The sequence below is a fragment of the Cryptomeria japonica genome, chromosome 1 (genome assembly GCF_030272615.1).
Source record: "Cryptomeria japonica chromosome 1, Sugi_1.0, whole genome shotgun sequence".
Taxonomy (NCBI): domain Eukaryota; kingdom Viridiplantae; phylum Streptophyta; class Pinopsida; order Cupressales; family Cupressaceae; genus Cryptomeria; species Cryptomeria japonica.
Genome location: NC_081405.1, coordinates 526381200 through 526399294, shown reverse-complemented (window position 1 = coordinate 526399294; position 18095 = coordinate 526381200).

Here is an 18095-nt window from a genome sequence, read left to right as displayed (position 1 = left end):
ACATGTTTGAATTGAAAATATTGGCAAACCGCTCTCTACTTGTATAAAAAATAATTCCAATGTTCCCTGTTGAGGATAAGGTAGTTTCAAATAGTCTTGGTCCAATATAATATTAACTATTCATTATGTAGGGCATGCTAAACTGCTAGTATTGTTGATTGGTTTATTCAGTACTTTTTAATTACGCATTTTGTTTGGGACAGAAAACAGTAATTTCTAATTTGCAACGTTTAGGACGGATATACATATTCACAAAATCATGAGTTCCATTATTGCCAGTTTTTAAGTCTTTATAGTTTCGGAAAGTATATTGAAAGTCATCTTTGTTTGAATGAATAACCATCTATGAAGTTACAGGTCATGGGTTCCATTTGTGTGTGTTGGTGTTTGCCCTTTGTATTTGCATGTGACGTTGCTTATTGACTGTGTTCAAGGGTTTGGGCGGCTGTATCATTTATTCTGCGTATTGAACAGTAAGACTAGTATTTTGTCTCCATCGTTTATCAGTGGTAACGAACTTGTGTTCAGGTTGTACAAGACTTTATGTTTCACCATATGAATTCCTTCTTACTCCCATCAGCTCATATGCAATTTGAAACAATCAAGTTTGTATGAAAAAAGGGTTTGGGTTGGCATGTTAGAAATTTGAACTGTTATTTTTGTTTTTGAATAAAGGGGTAAAAACTTTACTGAAATCCAGAACCCATCAAAACAAAGCAATCAAGGAACCAAAGGCTCCAGGAGAATTAAGCACGAGAATCTACAAAAAAACAGGGACCAACATCACCCAACACCATAGCCATCCATATCATCAGCAAAGATCCTATCCAAATACCTACAATACTCGGGAAAGATGCCCCCACCCCTCAATATTCTAATCACTAGCATGTTCCGAAGCCCACTAAGCCAAACAATCAGCAGCCCTTTTTCACTCCCACGGAATGTGGACAAATGATACCTTTTCCATCAAAGAACTAATTTGCAAATTCTGATGAACAATAGAAGCTAGCTGCCAATTAACATCCATCACCTTTCGTCCAATCAACAAATTCACAATAACTTGAGTCAAATTCACAAATAACCTTATGCCAACCTAAAGTATAGGCACACTCAAAAGCATAGAGAATCACAAAGCCTTCCATCAAATTATTAACCTATTGCCCTATATGGACAGAGAAGAAGAAAACCACAGTACCCAAACAATCTCTACCAACCCCACCAATCCCAACAGGTCCAGGATTGCCGCAGGAGGAACCATCAATATTGATCTTCAAAATATCTTTTGGGGGAGGCAGCCATTTACCCATGCATTGAACCTTCTTTCTCGCACTTCTACTTCTTCTGGCACAGGTAGAGGCAAGAGACAAGCCTTGAATACCCAATCTATCCAAAACTTCAGCATCCCCCCTATCAAGAGGAAATATCACTACACATTTGGCTTCCATCGTCTCTTGGATCATCCCAACAATTCTACACCAAACCTATTGAACCAATAACCTATCATTCCAAAAAATCCTATGATTCTGCTCCAACCAAATCTACCAAAGTATAAAGGTGGGCCCAATACTCCAAACAATATGGAAGAAAGAAGTCGAAGTAAGAGGTTTACCCAAACTATTTTAGAATTCCACTAGGGACAAAGCATGAACACACGGGTGTTTCCACACACCCCACCGAAAGGGTCAAAGCTGCAAAGAAAAGGGACAACAAAAGAACAAGTGTGAAGAATCATCTTCACTAGCACCACACAAAGCACAAATAGAGGGGCCATAAAAGCCATGCTTCTAAATATTGTCCCAAGTCAAACATCTAATCCAAGCCAGAGTCCACACAAAACAATTACACTTCAGCCAAGATAATTTATTCCACACATGCTTCCACCATTGGACCTCCCCTCCGTTCAACCTATGCGCCAACAACTTTTGATAACCACTAGCAATAGTAAAAACACCCCTAGGATTTGGGAACCATGCAAGACTATCTTTATCCTTGAGGGAGCTACATTGTCTACCAGATAAAATATTATGGAGCACATCACACTCCAAACCAACAACATGCCAGTCTCTTGGGGCCTTCCACTTAGCAATCTCCATCTGCCCACAAGGTTGAAGAGTTTTAAAAGCACTCACCCTTGACCACCCAACCTCAAGGAACCGTTGGCAGAGAACCAAAAGGTTAGGATATTGAGAAACAATGGGAGGATAGCCGTCCCAAGAATTATACCCAAAAAGAGCCTATGTCCTCTTACATATCCAAAATAAGTCTTCCTTAATCAACGCACCCCTTTCTTGAGTGTACCCCAAATCACCAAACCTTTCCCATTACAAGATATCTAGGAATGTCATCCTTCGAAATCCCATGAAGATACTTATGAGACAATTCTAGTCCAAATCTTATCTTGTTCCACGCACTACCTCCAATAAAGCTTTGTAGCCATCGCCAACCCAAAAATGATGACTGCCTCAAACCAAGACCCCCTAGTTGTTTCGGGCTACACACAATATCCCACCTAACCAAGCTCCATTTAGAGGAAAACAAATTGCCTGCCCATAGGAACTGCCTTGCCAAAGAATCCAATTCTTTAACAAAACCCATCAAAGCCTCCTGAATCATACATCTATAAAGAGGAAGAGCTTGCACCATAGATTTAAGCAGCTGAACACACCCAGCAAAGGACAACCATCTATAGGTTCAGTGATCAACCTTTGCTTGGAATTTGTCCAGAATATACTGTCAAGATTCTTTGGGGATCTTATCGGAAGAGATTAGAATGCCAAGATAAGTCAAAGGAAGAGACCCAATCTGAAACCTCATGATATATGCAATCCTCAGCTAAATAGGCCTAGGTGTATTGAAGAAGAAAATTTAGGATTTATCTTCATTCTTCAATTGACTAGAAGCAATAAGATAAACATCCAAAGCCATGTGCAAATTGACGACTTCTCTAACTGTGGCCATATGTGGGTAGTATTGTCCACAAATTGCAGGTTGGTTTGCGGAGGCAAACCATCTCCCCACCTCCACCCATGAATAAGACCCATCTCAACATTACTTTTCACCAATCTCCCTAGACCTTCAACAAGAAGAATAAATAGATACAGGGATAAAGGTTCCCCTTGCCAAAGTCCATGGGAAGCTCAAAAAAGCTCAGTGTGCTCCCCATTTATCATAATAGAGAATGAGGTAGAAGTAACACAGCTCATGACCCACTGAATCCACTCCTTAGCAAATCCATAGGTCCCAAGAATATTCCAGAGGGAGGACCACTAAACTTTGTCATAAGCCTTAGCCATATCAATCTTAATGAACATGGCCTTATATTTAGAAACTGCCATAGAGTGGATGGTCTCCATAGCAATAACCACTCCATCCAAAATTTGCCAATTCTCCACAAATCCACTCTACTCCTTAAATATATGACATTTCAAATTTTTTCAACCTTACAACTATTAGCTTAGAGATAATCTTATAAATCATGTTACAAATGGAAATAGGACATAACTAACTTAACCGGTCCACACCATCACATTGGGGAATGAGGGCGAGAAAAGTAGAATTCAAAGCACAGAGCATTTGTTTATTCCTCTGGGATTCCCTGACTACCTCCAATAAGTCTATTGTAATTATATCCCAAAATTCCTGAAAGAATTCAATTGGAAAGCCATCAGGGCTAGGAGGTTTCCCTTTCTTCATTTGGAAAATCGTCTCCTCTAGTTCCTCAAGCGAGATATAGCTCATAAGGTGCTCATTCATCTCCCTAGTAACCAATTGAGGAATACAAGGAAGAGCTCAAGCTTCCTCAACAAAGCCCTCCTGAGAGTCCTCCCTAAATAAAGAAGCAAAGTACTGCACACTCTCTAGAAATATCATGCAAAGAAGAAAAATGGTCTCCCCTATAATTCACAAGAACAAGAGTAGAATTACCATGCCTCCTAGCCTTCACCAAATTGAAGAAGAAGGTAGTATTTTTATCACCCTCTTGAAGCCACTGAACCCGAGCTTTTTGTTTCCAATAAATTTCCTCACGTAATTCACATTCTTCCAAGGCTTTCAGGGCTTTAGACTCCTCCTGAGGCCTCAAAAAAACCACCCTCCCTTATTTCCTTGGTTGTACTGTCTAACTCCGATTGAGCATCAACTTTGGCATGAAAAATGTTTCCAAAACACTGTTGGTTCCACCGCTTAAGCTGATATTTAACAAATTGCAACAATTGGCAAAATTGTACATAGCAGTGCCATAAGCCAGTCTCCCAATTTGCCACCATTTTGCTACATAATCCTGCAAAGAAGGATCACGCAACCACATAAGCTAGAATTCCAATGGAGGAGATCGGGCCACTCGAGTAGAAGAAACCACCAACTTAATAGGCCAGTGATCCGACCCTCGCCAGTCAAGAATCACAGAGCTAGTAGACCACCCACCACCAATCCAGAAACAAGAAACCAAAAACTAGTCAAGTCTCTTTGCGATACAGTTCTCTCCTATCCTCCTATTGTTCCACGTAATCTGACCATTACTGGGCTTGATATCCACAAGGTTCAAAGCCAAGATATTGTCACGAAACAGGAAAGCAGAGGGCTCCAATCTCACACTTTCTCAACTAGCTTTGTAATAGCATCAAGGTTCCTAGCCATAATCCATGGATGATAAGGAGCCAAACTTTGGATAGCCTTTATATGGGACCACAAGAGTTGCTTGCCTAGAAGATCAATAAGCACATATATATTAGATAGGAGTATAGATTCCCCTGTCTCAAGACTTGACACAATTACAAAAATAGAAGACTTAGAGGACACCCACCAAAGAGGTTGAATCCTCAGAGGGTTCCATAAACAAGCCACACCCCCAACAGTACCATGAGCCCCAACACACTGACATTCACCCCGACCCCATAGCTTAGGCACTAAACCAACCATGCTCTCAATTGACAACTTAGTCTCTTGTAAGAAGAGAACATCAGGAAAATGAAATCTCACCAAATCACGAACAACTTTTGTCGAGGGCCATTGTTCAAGCCCCTTACATTCCAAGAGAGGGTGATCATTTCAAAGGGTTAGAGAAATGAGAATCCAGAGTCTTAACCAAACCTAACTCTACCAAGGTCTCCCCCATCAACTTAATTTTATCTAGATCTTTCTTCCTTCCAACCTCAAAAGACTTCTCAATAGCCCCCTTTTTTAGTTCTTTCTGGAGAACACCCAACATGGGAGAAGCCTTGCCTCCTTTCGCCGTCTCAAAACCTACTTTCCTAGAAGGGTTTCCTAGAAGGGTTAGGGGATTCTCCCTCCCCTAAAGTCACCATTGCCATGGATCCATGATCCCCAGTAGCCTCCAAACTAAGCTTCGTGTCCATTTGCAAAGGCCCATCCACTTGCGAAGTCTGCATCCATCTTGGAATGGTGCCTTCCTGAACCATTTCCATTACACCTTGATCCATACCCGTCATACTCGGGTTCACCTCCTACTAACTGAGATCATCCAAAATTTCAAATCAGTTAAAGGTATCATCCTCCTGTCTTTCCTTAAAATTCTTCCCCTGGTCATGATTCCTATTATGTGCCTTCATTGGAATAAAACCATCACCACATTCAGCCTCACTAGGAATGGGACCTTTTCCTTTTTCAACCCATGGGGGGTTGCGAGGAGGTTGAGTTGACTAAGACTCCATAGGTTTAGCCATTGGGCATCTTCTCTGCAAATGACCATATTCATGGCATATACGGCAATGAAATGACAGTGTCTCATAATCTAATTGTTGGATCCAAGAATAAGAACCCACACGAATTTCCAAGGAATTTGGGAGAGGATTACTTAAATTAACTTCAACACAAAAACGAGGAAATGTCATTACCTTTCTATCTTGAGTTTGTTGAGAGGAACCCACTGGTTTTCCAGCAGCACGACAACATTATGCAAGATGTCATTGTGCCAACATTCCACTGGAAATCTAGGGAGTCGCACCCACATTTGGACCCGATTTGAAAGCTCCTCCAACGGACTAAAACCCGCATGCCAAGGTTTCATAAATAAACCAACTTGGTTGTGGAAGTAAGGTTCACCTTCAAAAACTTTATTGCGATCTGCCATGCAATTAAAAACCACCATGAAATAATTGTTTGCTAGCAACATTATCTCCATTTCACCCTCAGGTAACCAAGTTCGTTGCGACCATGACTCCACAAATTGGAGTGAAACCCTCATTCCCATGAATTTGCACATCAAGGCGTGCTTCAAAAAATACTCAATATCTTCTGCAATTGACTTTCGCTGAATCTCCAAAACAAGTCACTGCTTAGAGTGCTCTAGGCAACCATTAATCTTCAGATACGAGAACCCCTTGAAGGCATGAGACTTCCATTAACTGCTTCATTAGCGAATAAGCTATTGTCAAAAACTCGTCGTTTGATTTGGGAGAGAAGCCCCAACCGTAGCCTGAAAGTCCAAGGAAGATTTAACTCCAAATGACTCCCCCGGAGCCATAGTCGTGGGTACAAAACCCCACCAATCCCCACACTAGGAACCTCGCACCAAGCCCAAAGCACACTACACACTACCCAGCAAGGAAAAAGACAAAAACCGACAAAGAAAGGGAGATGGAAAATGCAAACCCAGGGCGGCCACAATCTTCCACCCACGTCTCAAACAGCCCAACCCCACATTCACCAGAGAAAACTAAGCCGAAAGCACCAACGATCAGAAGCATGCACTAACAGATTTAGCCTCATCCAGGCTACGCCCTGTACATGTCCTCACAACCCCAAACTGTCACCATCCTGATCCACAATCCAAACACACCCAATTTGAACGGTTATTTTTACAAGGAGTTGTTGCATGCAATTTTTTTGTCTCGTTGTAAACATCTGTATAAATAGTTGGGACTTGAGCTTGTAGTTGGCACAAGGGCTGAATGCACAGTGTGTTTTGTTTGGTTGTGTTTAAAGAGATTATTAATTTACTTGAATATCAATTAGGTATACATTAGGCTTCTTGTGTTTGATATTTGTTTCATAGTTGTTGAATTGGTCCAATTGAAAAGAATAACTTCTTTAATTTAACTCATTCTTGTGACTTCAGTTCTAATCCACTCTTTAGGTTTTGCACTCATTTAGGTGAACTAATGTAAAACATAGCCAATTTGTAGAATAAGGATGATGTCATATGAGCAAGCCCTAAAAATCTACCACTGGCAAATTGATTCCCAACATATTTTTCATCATTTATTCACTTTCAAAATCAAATTAATTATTTCATTTTAATTAATTTATAATGTTGATGGGTGTCAACTCTAAATATAAGGTTATTGTTTATTTAATAGTTTTATTTATTTGATTAGCCCAATTTTTTATTTTTTTTGAGAAATGATTTACTCACATTTATTTTGGGGTGAACTATTAACTTTTTAATACCCATTAGGCTTTTGTCTCTTTGATAGGATTTCATATATGTATTGTATTTATTGAGAGTTTGGATATACCCTTTGTTTGTTTAATATCAATTTATCTATAGTAAGGTTTAGGTATTTATTACATAATCTATCTTTGATTTCTATTCATTTAGTTGTGTTTGTGGGTCATTGATATCTCTTTTGTCATGAATTCTCATCATCCTTTATTAGTAGCTTTTATGAAAATTTCAATTTTAATGTGTTTCCACACTTTGTTTCATACAATCCCCTCATATGCTCTCATGTCTTTTTGTCCTTTGGATGGGGACAAATATTTTATGGAGGTGGTGTTTTGTCATGTTTGTGATCTCCACTTATGAAATTTACTATTGCTCATCCTTCTATTTCAGACTCACTTCACTTGTTTATGAGTTTTATGTTGCCTTCACTCTTCTTACGACCAGTGATTGTAATGTAAATGAGCATGTTTCTGCCTCCCTCCTAATTTTATTTTGATGGTACTTCATTTAACCTTGGATGATTCAATTAGGGATATTCTTACATGTGATGATATACCTATTGAGCATATCGTTTAAACATCTCATGCTAGCTTTCCTTATTCACATATGGCATCTTGTTAGAACATGATGTTATTAGGGATCACATCCTTATAACATTTATATATAATGTTCTAATAAAAGGTTATAAACCTTATATATTATATCCTTCATAAGCATATCCCATTTGAAATAATTATAATCTAATAATTATTAGATTATTAATTATTTATGAGTGGGGGTTATTGAAAAGGTGTGACTAGTGAAGCCACCCTTCCTCCTATTTAAGTAGGTTCTCTCTCATTTGAGAGTGGTGAACTTGGAGCCTTGTGGTGAGTTACATCACTATGCATAGGAGGTATTATTGTTCATTTGGAAGTATTGGAAGAGTATGCCCGAGTTCTTGTCTATTTTATGATAGACTATATTTGTAAGTGTTTTAATAAAATGATGTTTTATGGGGTTTTTTTTACCCAAAAGGGTTTTCCCCATGTATATCTTGTGTAATGTGTACATTTATGCTTGTATGATTCTCATTTTATTTATTTTATGATCTTGTTTATAATGATTAGTATCCTAAGATCCTAATTTCTAACATGGTATCAGAGCCTATTAGGCTATACTAACCATTTTTACAGATTATTCTAGAAGATCTATAGAACTTGATGGGAAAATTCCTTATGTTCAATCAGCATGTATGTTATATCATTAAGTAATTTCAAAATACTCATAAAATCAAGCTTCCACATTCAAGTAAGTATACTCTGTGAGCCTACCTTGAGCCTAGTTTCAAAAGCAGGTGTTTTCTTCTATTAGTATTTTGGAAACATTGAGCCTAGTTTCAAAAGCAGGTGTTTTCTTCTATTAGTATTTTGGAAACATGTACAGCCATTTATATTAGTTTACATTAAACAAGGACAAATTTGAGATAGATATTTTTTTGAAATAAATGACAACTAAAAATGTCCCTTTTAGTGAAAAACTATGATCAAATAACTTAAAATATTCTATTTGTATTGATAAATACACACTAATCAACAATAATTCTCGAAATTAATTTTAAATTTTCCAAATCAAATTCATATTAAGTAGCTGATTGGTAATTCATAAACCTTTTAGTAAATTACATCATCAACTTATAAAATTTTCTTTATAATATCTTGAAATTAATAAAATAAATATTTGAAATTATACATTATTTTGAATATCATGCATAGACTTGTATTAAAAACTCATATAAGTCGCATAAGAAGATCTTCTACTTTTCATTGTCGTATTGCTTTAATCTCCATACTCCTCATTTTAAATGAAAGAGGTGTCCTTGTATGAAAGGTTAAGGAGGGCAAAATGAGTCACAACCCTTCACATATAACGCATTGTGTTTCAAACATTTCAACTACTCTTAACACATGAATTTTGTGTGAAGATGTCATTTGTGTTCCATTCACAATAGTGCGTGGAAGTAAAACATTTACCAAGTATTTTTTTTAAACCATGAATTTTTTTATTTTTTTAAAACCATATAATTTAAGAATGTATAGAGTCTATACGGTGCATAAATCATTCTCTCTTTCCATCACATTCCCAATTAGATCAAGTTCTAAACTTTTTGGAATTTGATTGTCCCAATTGCAATAAGACATCTTTTCTTTTGACGTTTCCCTATATACATTGTCTTTAAGTTTACTGGAGTATTTGATTCCAAGTGACTTATCCCTTCGTGGGAGTCAAAGGTAAGTATCAGAAGTATCATAATGCAACTGATGCTAAGTTAAATTCTTCGAATTTTTTATTTTTATTTTTAAATTTTTGCATCACATTTGAGTGTCTAATTAAAGGATTTTAGTCTAAAACAAGAATGATCAATAATTATTTTTTAAGAGTTTATGACGGATCATTATATAGCCACTTTTAACTTCATAAAGGATGATGTATTTGTAGTGATTTTAAGATTATGGAGTATAATCTACATTATTCTTATTGATATGAGATTAACGCGATAACAACTCTAAATATGATAGTTTCAACCTCATTTCAATAATGTCTTGGTCTCTTCTAAAATTTCTTAAGTTTTTTTTTATATAAAAGATATTGAATTAGGTCTTATCAAAATAATGATATATTAAAATCTACACCTTTTTTAAGCATGATACATGGGCATGATAATATCTAAAAGCAAACCGTATACTTGAGGTCTCTTTGTCATTTTAATTGGCATGTTATTATTATGAGAATATATTAAACAACATTTTGATAGGGTAATGGTATCCATTGTCATTATCATGAAATTTGTCTATTTATGACATTTCCCATTTACTTTCAATACTTTTTTTTCAAGTCTTCATATATATTTAAGACCCATGGAATGAATTTTGAATCTTTAATCAACTAACTTTACTTCAATTTGTCACATGCCCTTCAAGCGGCCCTTCCAAATTACTTATTATTATATATATTAGTGCTTATGTTGTATTTAAAATGTCACATACAAACTAGTAGGAATAAAGGGAAGGAACATCATGAATTATCTTAAATTATTTTTTTAGTATTTGATGAAGGATATGCATTATATTAACATTGAGGATATTCCTATTTGTACTTTGTTTGATGTACGAATGATTTACTATCAAATTATCACAATGATCATCTATAGATAGAGGATAAAATATTTACCTATGAAATATAAAGGCTATTAAATATGCATAAGTAAATTTAAAAATTTCTCATTAGCATCCTTTTTTGGAGATCCAAGTGATTTGTTATTCTATTCTATATTTGATCCATTTTTTTTCAATCATACTATTTATAATGGGTGTCTATTGCCCTTATAAACTGTCTGAGGAGCAAACCTAGAAAGGATAGCTCACCCGTTTTTTAAATTTTTTTAATGGATTATTGCTATATAGAGTAGTATGTCTACATCTCTAATTATTCATGCTTATGCTCTTGAAAATATATGTTGATTTCCTTGCATTGGATTATATTCTAAATTTATGAGGAATATTATATGATCTTTGGGAATGACAAATTCATATATGTTCTTTCTTTGCACCAAAAGTCAAGTTTAATTGATTTCTATGTTACTAACTATATTGTTTCTTCTATGGCGAGGTTATGCCTTCAAAAAATATGGTGCAAGTGTTATTACATGGATGGTGCAATACTTTAATAAGAAGACTATCTTCTATGTGTCTTTGAATCAAATGAGCAAAATATGAATGTAGCTCCTGAAGAATCAATATGGCCTTTTGAAGATTTATTGAAGATTTCCAGTTGGATACATGTTAAATTACCATCTTACTCAAAATATATTTTACTCTTTCCAAGTAATATCATTTCTAAAGGTCAAAATGAACATTGAAGATCATGGGCACCTCACTCAAGTGAAAGTATTCCATAATAAAGGTACCTTGAAGATCATGGGCACCTCACTCAACTGAAATCATTCCATAATAAAGACATATTGAAGATCATGGGCGCATGCTATATATTGGAATTTTAGCTATCACTTTGAAATCCTCTATGCAGTGATTGGTTTCAGGTGATGCCATTAAGGGGGAGTGTACATGACACCACCTTGTGGCTAAATCCTAGATGTAAGACCTAATAGGCATGAGATATTTAGGCATTATATGCTCGAAATTCAAATAATGCTTGACCTTAGGTGATGCCATTGAGGGGGAGTGTGCATGTCAATGACACCACCTAGTGGCTATATCCTATTTTAAGTCCTATGAGCATATTATTGTAAGTCCTACATGAAGATGTTTTTTTAGCCCTATGGGCACATTATCATAAGTCCTATGGGTAGATGTTTTTTAAGTCCTACAAGCACATTATCGTAAGTCCTACAGGCACATTATCATAAGTCCTACAGGTAGATGTTTTTTAAGTCCTATAGGCACATTATTGTAAGTCCTAGGAGCATATGTTTTTTAAGTCCTATGAGCACATTACTGTAAGTCCTATGGGTAGATGTTTTTTAAGTCCTATGGGCACATTATCATAAGTCCTATGGGCAGATGTTTTTAAGTCCTACGGGCACATCATCGTAAGTTTGATAGATGTTTTTAAGACCTACAGGTACCTTGTATTAAGTCCTACAGGCACATTGTATTAATTCCTACGGGCATATTGTAATTTCTCCTCCTTGTAAATCTTCCACTTGTAAAAGCATTGTATTAAGACGTACGGGCACTATATAATGAACCTGGGAGAGGATAAATTGAGGACACCACAACTCCAATATAAAAATTTAAAGACCTCATAGCGTCATTTTAAAATAAATTATGATAAGATGACTTTCATGTAGTCCGGAATACATGATCTTCATGTTAGCATATATTTTTGTTCCTATTTATCACTGTCAAAGAAGACCTACATTACTGCGGTACTTCATTTTTTCCTTTATGGAAATTGACATGCGATCCCCTATTAACATTAAGGGGGAGTGTTAGAACATAATGTTATTAGGGATCACATCCTTATAACATTTATATATAATGTTCTAATATAAGGTTATAAACCTTATATATTGTATTCTTTACAAGCATATCCCATTGAAATAATTATAATCTAATAATTATTAGATTATTAATTATTTATGAGTGGGGCTTATTGAAAAGGTGTGACTAGTGAACCCACCCTTCCTCCTATATCTAAGTAGGTTCTCTCTCATTTGAGAGTGGTGAACTTGGAGCCTTGTGGTGAGTTGCATCACTATGCATAGGAGGTATTATTGTTCACATGGAAGTATTGGAGGAGTATGCCCAGGTTCATGTCTATTTTATGATAGACTATATTTGTAAGTGTTTTAATAAAATGATGTTTTATGGGTTTTTTTTACCCGAAAGGGTTTCCCCCATGTATATCTTGTGTAATGTGTACATTTATGCTTGTATGATTCTCATTTTATTTATTTTATGATCTTGTTTATAATGATTAGTATCCTAAGATCCTAATTTCTAACGCATCTCCTATAGTAAAATTGTAATATAAAAATAATTGAAAGTACACAATGATTGAATGAAATGGGAGCATTATAAAATCTATGTTTAGATTGAATTGATCAATTTTACATTGAAAACAATTGATTTTATAAAGAACCACACAACTAACTACTAATAGACGTAACACTTATATCATTTTGTCAACCTAATGTCTAATATAGCAAACATTTATTACAAACATAGTAACTTACTAATAGTTAAGATATAATATTCTAACATTTTCCCCTTTGTTACTAGTATCCTTGTTTTCATTTTGAGAGAAAACAAGATAACCCCCTATGAATTTTTGAATTCATTCTCATTTATCTAAGGTTAGTTTTTGAGGCATTTTTGTCGTCTCATTTGTCCTTGAAGACTTGGTATTAGATCTTGGAATTTCATCCTATTAGTTAAAATTTCAAATTTTAACTTAGAAAGATAAATTTCCTGTTTTAGTGTCAAATCGGGTTTTAAACCTAATTTTGCACGATTTTGAGTCACTAGGTGTCATGTCGAGTTTTAAATCTGTTTTTGCACCTTTAAAGTCTTTTTGGTGTCAATCGGGCCTATAAGCCCAATTTACACAATTTAGGGCATTTTTGGTGCAAATCATACCTATAAGTCTGATTTACACCATTATGAAGCACGTATTGGTAATTAATGATTTGAGAGTTTGATTTAAATCGGGTTTCTTTTTCCTTTATTATCAATTTATTTCTTTCTCTTCTTCTTTGTTGCGGCGTGATTCTTTTTGCGCCAGAGCTATTCTTTTTTGCTTGTGATCGATTTCATCTTATCTGGGTATGTATTTATACTTTCCCCTTTGTGATTTATCATAGTTGGATTTTAATATTAACAATACACATCGAAGTTTTTAAGTCCGATATGTATATCATTAATATTAAAACTTGTATTATCAATTTCATTCAAACCCTAGTTTTGGTGTGAGGTCGGGTTTCAAACCCAACACACACCAAAGCCTCGACCTTGATGTGTGTCGGGCCTCAACTTGACCCACATCATTATTTTGTTTTGTGTATTTGAGATGCCCTTAGCTTGGTGGATGGTGGTATCATGACCCCACCATGCACTAGAGTCTTTTCCTCCAACGTGCATGCCAGGGCCACGACCTCGTCATACATATTGTTTTTATTATTGTGACCTTCCCTTGGTGCAAGGCAAGATGATAACCTTGCCATGCATCAGAGCTTTTCTCTGTGGTGCATGTTGGGGCTACGACCTTGACTTAGACCCTGCACTACATTTTTTTAAGTGTTATCCTCGGGTGCATGTCAAGGTTATAGCTCCAACCCGCACCCAAAGCAAACTTCCCAGGTACGAGTCAAGGTTATAAACCTGACTAGCACCGTTTTATTTTTAAATTGAATTTTTGTGGTATGAAGTGCATATCGTGTTTATAACCTCGATATGCACCTTCATATTTCAGTCTTCTCAAGTGTATATTGGGGTTATAAACCCAATATGCACCTCTTTGATTTAAGCTTTTCAAATGGTGCATATCGGACTTATAAGTCCGATATACACCTCTTTTATGATTATTGTTTTTTTTCTTAAGTGGAAATCAAACTTATAAGTTTGATGTGCACTTTTTGCTGCTTTCACTTATTTTAGGTGTTAATCGGACCTATAAGTCTGATTTGCACTTGATTCACACACTTACAAATTGGTGATTTTTAGCCAATTTGGGATCAATTAGAGATTTTTGTTCAACCAAAATGGGATTCTTGTATCCATGAAAGGAGGCTAATTGACTCAATATGGTGATGAACTTTTCAATGTCGCAGTGCAATTGTTTTCAAATGATGGAGCCATCATTGAGTAAAAGAACAATGAATTTTAAAAAGCAAGAGATTCATCTAGTCTTTCATCCCTCTTCTATATCATCAAATATTGATAATATCAGAGATACGAAGATTGGGCATGTATAACTTGAAGAATTCTTGAAAAGAGTTAGAAAGCCGCTAGTGTCCTACAAAATGGAGCCCACCATCAACAATGGAATTCATCTAGTGGTGGCCTTTCCCATGTCAGCACAAAATCCTGAATTTGTGTTAGCCCTACCTACCAAATGCGTTAGACTTCTTTGACATAATTTTCAAGTGTCCCCCCATATATCAATATGCTAATGTTGATATGCAGTCAGTTGTGACTTATTATGACAATAATTCAAATAAGTGCAAGAAGAACATCGATGACAATTGGTTGAAGACTCCTAGGCCTATAATTGCAAGGTGGCCCAAGACTCTTCCTCGCAGTGATTTCATTGAGGATGCCAATGATCTCATTACTCTTTTTAGTAGGATAAAAGGCCTCCTAGCTTCTAACACTTAGTACAAATGGATGTATCGGTACATTCACATCATTTGACAAAACAAGAAGCAAATCTACTGGGGCAAGCAGATTGCAGATGCTTTGTGTGAACACTTGACCAAAGTGCCCACCACCTTGAAGTTCTGTATGACTTCATATCTTCTCTATGTAGTTGTCTCAATGAGGCAATTTATAGGTTTATCCACCATAGGTGATAGGAGCCAAGTTCTTGTTTATAAGTACTTCACCTAGTTAACTCTCAAGGAGAGTTTACATCATTTTAGGAAAGTCAATGATGCTTTCTTCACCCATTGCATGTGCTTGTTTGATAAAGATCTTCAAAATAAGAGAGTGTCAGATGAGGCCTAGAAAGTAGTAAGTGAATATGGTTGTATTTTCTTGCAATTTCCTACATTTACATATATCAAGATTGGATGCTATGATGGAGAGCCCTTCATGCTTCCAAGGTATCTAGCAGACAAAATCATCCTTATGGAGATGGATTGCCAAATGATATCAATTCATGAGCATCAATCTAGAGCTCATAAGATAGGTCTCAAGTTCTCCATTTTTATTGGGAGATACTCCATCAATTCTATCTATAAGGCCAGTGTCATGGAGGAGGAGATGAGGAGAGTGAAAATGAGGTTCTTCAAAGCCAAGAAGTATTTTGACTATAGGGGTATGAAGAATAAGATCAAGAAAATTTATGCTCATGTTCATTGGATTGAAGATGTGTGTATTGATTGCAGAACTATAGAGGATGTCTGGAGACTTGACTATTGTCACTTGACAATAGAACAAATTGAGAATTTGGATCTTGCTAATATTCTTAAGGATCTTGAGGAAGATGGAGACATCCTAGATCCTTGTATGAAAAGTGTAGACGTATAAAAATGACCATATTCCTAAATGAATATTTAATGTTCATTTTATTGTCATTCCTCTATTTAGTTAAATCTAATTTAATTAAATTACCCACATTCCTCTATTTAAATTAAATAAATTATTCAATTTATTTATTTAAATTCACTTAAGCCTTTTATATCATTTAATTGAATAAATCATTTTATTTAATTGAATCCCTTCTCTCTACTTTTAATTAAATTTACATTTAATTAAAAAGTTCACCCCAAACAAATAAATCTAGTTTATTTAAATTCCTCCACTTGCAACCAAATTTAAAATAAAACAATTTATTTTAAAATCCTATTACCCCTCACCCACTTGCATTTTTCTACATCTCCCACTTGCCTCCTAACCCTCTTCCTAAATTATTCTAGAATCCCTCTAATCCTAATCAATTAACCTAAACCCTTCATTTATCCCCTTTCCCTAAATTTGAGGAGGTCACTTCTCAAATTTGGAGTAAAGTCTTCCAAAGGCATTAAAGCCTTTATGCCTTCAACAAGCTAACTTGTTGAATACCCCCAAATTTGGAAGGACTCTTACAAATTTGTCCCCAAAGTCTTTCAAACCATTAATGGTTAACTAACCCTTAGTAGCATGGTAAGAGACTTTTTACCTAACTCAACCTTCATCTAACCCAAGGGTCTCATCAACCATTCATTGCTTTGACCATGGTTATTCCTTTAACCTTTGCACAAGAGTTTATCCTTTGGGTAAAATCTTTATCCAATGGGTAATCTTAACCTAACCTTAACTCTTACCTCCTAGGGTAACCATGAGGTCTTCTCAAGCATTTAATGCTTCTTACCTCTCCTCTCAAGCAGTCTTATGTTGACAATTGTCACCATTTCATTGGTGAGAATTGTGAACATGGATTGATAGCTTCCAATCCTGACCCTTGATCAGATCATTCAATCCTGACCATCCATTGCCCTGTTTCTTCTATAAATAGAGCTCCTCATCCCTCCATTTTAGGATCCAAGTTTTTAGCATCATACTTATACTTAATTTTAACAAGCATTTAGCCTCTCTTTGTAATAGAAATAAATCTAATCATCATTTCAAAGTATTTCTATCATCTTAGATTAAATCATATAGCTAGTATATCATGTTAGGATAGTATTTTTACTAACCTTGTCATCTTATCATCTAGTTTAGTTCATTTGCTAGAATCATGCATAAATAGGATGCATTCATACTAAATTTGATCAAAAGCATCCCTCGTTCTTGCATTTGTCATCTCTAAGTCACTTTGCTTAGTGATCTGAGAGCAAAGGCATTGGCTTGAGGGACCTTGTGAGATAGAGAACCATGGAACATTCCTTGGGAAGTTGAGCTATTCCTCATGGCTCCATAACTTGCACCAAGAGTCCCATGGGTGTGTGGGAAAGTCTTTGAATATTTTCACAATTTGAGTTTCATTGAACTGCTTTTCCCGCATACAAAAAGAACAAAGTTATTGGATCACCTTTGCCTCTTATCCAATGGTCCCAAAAGGAGAATACTTCAATAAGGGCCAGATTCCAGAATATCCTTACTAATATCAATGTTTGGTTAAATTTGCATGGTGTTCAGTTGAAGCCTTTCTAGACTGGATCTGAAGATGACACCATAGGACCTGTGGGAAAGACTTCAGAATTAAGAAAAAAGAACAGACGGACTCAACAACTCCAAAGGGTCCAAAGTTCAAATTTACAGTTGGAAAAGGTAAGAGTCAAGGTGAGTCTCCCACTCAAGAGACTCAAACTCATGAAGAGGTTGAAGAAGGAGAAGAACCTAAAAAAGGGCAGGAAAAAGAGGAAGAAGAATTTGATGAGGAGAGACTGCCTGAAATCCCAAGTAATTCCCAGTGTCAAGAGACACAAGAAGGTATTAGTTTCAGTTTCTGCCACTATTCCTTTGGGTTCCACTATTTTATTTTCATC